The sequence below is a fragment of the Ursus maritimus genome, unplaced genomic scaffold (assembly GCF_017311325.1).
Source record: "Ursus maritimus isolate PB19 unplaced genomic scaffold, ASM1731132v1 scaffold_12, whole genome shotgun sequence".
In the NCBI taxonomy this organism is placed as follows: Eukaryota; Metazoa; Chordata; class Mammalia; order Carnivora; family Ursidae; genus Ursus; species Ursus maritimus.
In genome coordinates, this window is record NW_024423564.1 from 60,294,102 (window position 1) to 60,300,364 (window position 6,263).

Consider the following 6,263-nt stretch of genomic DNA (forward strand, 5'->3'; position numbering starts at 1 on the left):
TGAGTTCAAATCCTAGCCCTGTCCCTCCGGTGCTATGTGGTTCTGAGCACATTTCCAGGCCTCCTGAACCTCCTCTGTCACTCACTGGGCAGGCAGGGGCAGGGGAAGATGGTCAATCCCTCAGGCACCCCCAGTCCTGGTTCCAGGATTCTGGACGCTGCCCCTGCAGGGTTCTCGCGTGCCCAGCTAACATTTCCATTGAGAAAGCTGAGAGGTCCCGTCACCTTGTCAGACAGGAACTACCGTGCTCCTCTGAGCAGGGACGAGCTCCCAGGCAAACGGAGGGACAAGACCCACTGTGGCCATCTGCCACTCTCATCAAAGAGAAGGGCGCAGAGCCTCTGGGCTGGAGAGCAAGTAGAGGGGACAGAGCAGGACCAGTGGCCCCAGGCACGGCCTCTCAGACTCCAACTCCTTCCTTGGCTCCAAGGCAGTCTGCCCACGTCATGGCAGGCCAGGCTGGCCCTCCTCCTACCCCAAGGTGGGCAGGCAGCCAGCCTGGGAGGCAGGGGCGTGTGCAGCCCAGACAAGGTTTGGCCAATGGGGCCCCAGAGCCGGGCCACTCCTCCCAGGGCCAGTCACGGGGAGAGCAGAGGCCCTGGATGGAGTCAGGGCCTGCAGCGGCCCAGCCAGGCTGAGCCAAGACAGCTGACAGAGAGGGCAGAGCCTGCTGTGAAGGTGGGGAGGGCATCTGGGGGTCAGAGATGTGCCCTCTCAGATGGTAAATGTGCCTACACTGGCCCCAGACCATTGCAGACCTGGCCAGATTTGGTCAGCCCAGACTCGGCCTCAGCTGGCTACACCACGAGCTCTGCGTCCTTCCTCCTGGGCCACAGCCGTGTCACAGATCTGCTGGTTAGAGCAGGAGGGGCCACTTCACCCAATCCCTTCACAGCTAGGGAGACTGACGCACACAGAGGGAAAGGCTGCACCTGGGTCACGCAGCCGAGGAAACAGGATGAGCCCTCCTGTGACAGCAACCCCACACCAACAGACTTAACCTCAATTTCCTCTTTCTTCCAAGTACCAAGTCCCAGTGACCTGCCTCCCTAAACTCTCAGGCTCCCCTCTACCCTGACAGCTCAGGCCCCCACTAGGCACTGCTAGCTCACTAGACCGTTCCCATAGCCTGCGCACAGGCCTCCAGTCTCTCCACCTCCTTCTAGCTTCCACAAGCACCGCACGCATCTTTCCCGACAGCAAATTCACCAACACGACAGCCATAACTTTGTGTCCCGCCTTGCAGGGACACTATGCCCGGTCTTTATAACTCCCCCCATCGTGGGACTTCATTCTGTCCCTTAGGACCACACAGACCTTTCTGAAGAGCAAGACTAACCAGACACCTCCCCTGCTCAAGACTCCTCAGTGGCTCCCTACTGCTCTTAGGATCAAGGCCCAACTCTGCAGCTCCTGCAGCTGCTCTCCCAGGCTCTTGACCACATGCCATTGCTCAGAGCACCACTCTCACCCAGCTCCATCCCCCACCATGTGGGTGCTGCTTCTGCCTAGGATCCCTTTATCTGCTTATGTGCCAGGTGAGCCCTCCCTCCTCCATCTTCAAGCCCCCACCACCTCTTCCCCAGAGAGAGTGAGGGCCTCCCTGGCCCCGCAGCCTCGTCTGCCTCTATCACAGCCCTAACCAAGCTGTGTGGTCACTGTTTTGTGAGCCACCTCCCCCATCAGACAGGCATTCCCACGGGACGGGGACAGACTCAGGCCTGCCACAGAGCAGGTGCCAGATAAACACGTATGGAAGAGGAAAAGCAAGGAAAACACGAGAGACAGGGTGGCCCTAGAGCTGAGGCTTGAAGACGAGGCAGAAAGGACATGAAGAACAGCAGAAAGGGGGAGTGGAATGACAGTGGCTTGGGTGATGCAACCTGTGGGGCCAAAGGAAGCAGGTGGGAAAATACTAGGTGCAGTCAGAGAGGGGCCAAGGAGTCTCCAGGACCGGTGGAAGACTCCCAGAGAAGGGTGTGGCCTACAGAGATGAGCCAGGAAACGAGACCAGCCAGCAGAGAGATCTTAGTGCCTGCTGGAACCATCTGGAACAATAGGCCTAGAGCAGAGGAGACCCACCTGTCCTGGCAGGGAGCAGCAGCCTTGCGTGATCTCTCAACTGACCCACCATGACATGAGGCTGTCTATATATAGGGTTTAGGGGTCGACCTGGCCTGGGTTCAAGTCCGGTTCCACAACTAACTCATGTGACCTTGGGCAAAGCTGCTCAACCTCTGTGGGCCTCAGTTCCTCATCTGTAAGAATGGGATTATAACACCTACCTCTAAGTGTCATTGTGGGGATGAACTTGAACGAGATTCAATGTTTGAGGCTCCCAGTGCACACCCATCATATGGCCAACATTGAGCGAGCAATTCCTATTAGCCATCATAAAGCTGAGTGTGGGCTTTCTACAGAAGTATAGCCGGGAGAGACCCAAACATGTTCGCACTGAGTGTTTACAACGTACTTTCTCACCAGAACCTCGGGGCAACCCAGCGAGGGAACAAGGTTGTTAGCCCCTTTGCGAGGTTCTGTGAGAATTCAAGAAACCAGTGACAGTGGAACAGAAATTCCAGCCTGGATAGGAGACTGCAAAGCCCATGTTCCTCCCTCCCCACTTTCTGAGGGGGTGGGGACCCAGAAGGCAGTCCCCCAGGGGGCGGGGAGAAGCAGCTTCGGCCCAGCCTGGGAGCCACTGGCCAGGCCCCGTGAAAGGCCTGATTGTCTGGGCCAGGCCACTCTGAGCAGTGAAAGGAAGCTGTCCAAACCAGATGGCCTGTCCCCACAAAGGGGGATCCAGCCTCTCAGAGAAACCAGGGTGTCCTTCTGGTGGTTTCCCCACCAGCAAAGTGGGAGCATTTGTCAACTTCCCAAATTCCCCTTCAGGCCTACTCCCTACCTTCCTCCCGAAAAAGGCTCTGAGGCAGCACACAGACCCCACAGGCACCGGACCCCACAGGCACCAGAGCTGAAATGCAAACAAAGCTGAGAAACCAAATAAGGGAGGTGAGATTATGTCAGGAATGCAGTTGCTCGAGTATGCTGCCATCGAGAACTGCATTTTGCCTTGAGGTTCCCAGCAGACAAAAAAAGAAGAAAGGGGGTAACAGTGGGTACCAAACTCGTAGATAAAAAGAGAGCGCTCTCACCCGGAAGCCAGCCTAAGGGCTGGGAGAAGGACACCAGCAGGCTGTTCCATAGGCTTCTAATTGTCAGAGAACATCAGCTCATATCTGCTTCTATAGGACCAATAATGGTCCCCAGCCCGTCTGCAACATCCTCATTTTACTTCTGGCTACAGGCTGCGTTGGGACTTGAGATCAGCCGAGGTTATGGAGTGGGAAAGGCAGAAAATTAGTATTAGTATTAGTAGTAAGCACCTGCTCCGTGCCATTCACGTGGTTTGACATTTACTGAACACCTGCGGGGTATGGAGTTCTGTGCTAGGACATTTCATATGGATCATCTCAACGATGTTTACATCTTCCCGTGAAGCGTTATTATTCTACCCATTTTACAGATGAGCCGACTGGGTTACCTTGCTTCTGGGCAGCCCCCGGAAGTGGTGGAGTTTAAGGCCCCCGGAAGTGGTAGAGTTTAAGGCCCCCGGAAGTGGTGGAGTTTAAGGCAATCCGAGACTCGCCAGGCGAAGTCCGCATTTACATGTCTACAGAACTTTCACGGGGTCTTGGGCTGGGGAAGATGGAAGAAATTCTTCCAGTCTAAGACTCAGAGAGGGGAAGCAAAGGACTCCAAGTCACACAGCCAGTCAGTGACCAGGGAGAACAGAGGCCACGGGTCTCTCCAGAGTCTCTGTCCAGAGTGCGCGGTCTGATCAGACACTAGGTTTCCCCTTTCTTCCGACACCAGCTCTTATGCTTTCCCAGCATGAAAGAGGGGGATGGGAGGGCCTCCAGCCTTCTAATCCTGCCCTACACCCCCAACCTGCTGAGGAAGGGAGAAGGGATACAGGGCATAGTAGGAACTCTGAGGTAAGGACAAGCTTTCCTCAGGGTAGCCCCAAACCTCGTTCGGAAGTAGAACCTCACAGGATATTTTCAGTTCAGTTATCTGCCTGTAAAAGCGAACATAAACGGAACTTTTATCAGCTCATCCTTCCCAGAAGACCTTGGACAAGTTATTTTACCTCTCCAAGGCTCCGTTTCCTCATCTGTCTAAAAGTTAAATAAAAGAACCTGAGCTCAGTGAGGATTCTAAAAGACAGGGAACCCACCAGCATGGCTATAAGCAAAAGCATGGACAATGACAAGTGTTGGCAAGGGTCTGGAGAACATGGAACCCTTGTACGTTGCGGGGTGGGGGGGATAGAAAATGTCGGAGCCACTCTGGAAACAGTCTGGCGGGTCCTTAAAAAGCTGAGCATAGAAACACCATATGACTTTGCAAACACAAAGGAACTGAGAACAAGGACCCCAACAAATGTATACACACCCATGTTCACAGCGGCACTATTCACAATAGCCAAAAGGTGGAAACAGTCTGAACGTCCATCGGTGAATACATGGGTGGACAACTGTGGTGGGCACATACGACGGAACAAAGCGGTCATACGTAAAACATGGCTTAATGTCAAAAACACCATGCCGAGTGAAACAAGCCAGACACAAAAGGTCACGCACTGCGTGGTTCCCTTTGGGTGAAGTTCCAGGACAGGCACACCCATAGAGACAGAAAACTGACTGGCGATTGTCAGGGGCTGGGGAAGGGAGGCCAGAGGAGAAACTTCTGAAAGGGTAAGGGGCTTTACTTTGAAGTGACGGGAATGATTTGCAACTAGACAGCGGTGGTGGTTCCCAACATTGTGAACGTACCACGTTCCACTGCACTGTACATATGAAAACGGTGAATTATATATTATGTGTATTCTACCTTGATAAATTATTTTTAATTCTTAAGAGAAACAATTCTAGATGAATATCAGGTAACTCAGCTAATTTAACATAAATTAAATGTAAAACGCCAAACAAGTTTTTTAAAAAAAGATACTGGAAGCGGGCGTGTTTGGCATGGTAAAAATGATAGGTTTCATTATTAGTTGGGTAGTCCTCAGTTTCCTCATCTGTCAAGTGGGACATTTAACTAGATAATCTCCAAGACTCTTTCCAACCATGAAGGGTGTGGCTTCCAGGAAGAACCCCTCACCAAGGCCCATGAGGCCCCATAGAGTGTCCTGCCACACCTCCTACCGCAGGGCCTTTGCCCATGCTGTTCCCTGTGCCTGGAGCACTCTTCATCTCTGCAAAGCCTACTCACCTCTCAAATCCATCCCCTCTTCTCCACTCTCATGCTCCTGGCACCGTGCACCTCCCCTCTCTCGTTCACCCAATTGTGGGGGTGTCGAAGACCCACCAGGCAGGAGCCCTGTCTCTCTATTCCTGGTATCCACAGGGCCCAGCACAGTGCCTGGCTCACTGTGGACCAAATGAATGAGTTTGTTCAGTAGGTCCCTAATCTCCACCAGTGTCACCCCATGTAGGCCAAGGAGAATGCCAGCCATGAGGTCAGGTAAGGTTCCCCACCAGAGGCCCAACTCCCACCCCGCCCCCTCACCCCATTCTAGAAAAAAGCCTAAACATCACCTGCCTCCCTCCACCCCCAAGGGTAAAAATAACTTTGTCTGAAATCTGACACCTACCCTCAGCCAGGTCATCTTGAAAACTCCCCCTGTCCCACTGCGAAGGCTGCCAGGAGCCAGGCAGGGTAAGGAGGACATTTTCTGAATGCTTTCCCATTTGTACGTCATCTGTTCCATGGACAAATATTTGGGGCATTGTCCCTGGCAAGGTACACAGGGGACCCGAGCCCAGAGTAGTCCCAAGTCTGTCCACGGTCCCCTGGCTCTGAACCACAGAGCGCTGGCCTCTGTCTATACCACAGACCCTTCTTCTGCCACAGGAGTGAGAAGGGCTTTGGAGACTGATTACTTGTGCGGATGGAGAAAATGAGGCACAGGTGGATCTCTGTGCAAAGGTCTTTAGAGTCAGGCAGACCTTGGGTAAGTTACTGCAAAGTTGTTTCCTCCTTAGGGAAAAAAAAAAAAGACAAACACCCTCACCCGTCTCCATCCAAGTGTGTGGATTAAGGGAGGTCCCAAAACCAAAGGCACCCAGCTAACTGTAAAGTGCTGTGCCTTTGTTAGGGGGCAGTTGGCTGGGCAGGGACTTGTCTTTCCTTCACCACCATAGACGCCAGCAGCCTTTGCTTTTTTTTTCTTTTTTTTTAAGATTTTATTTATT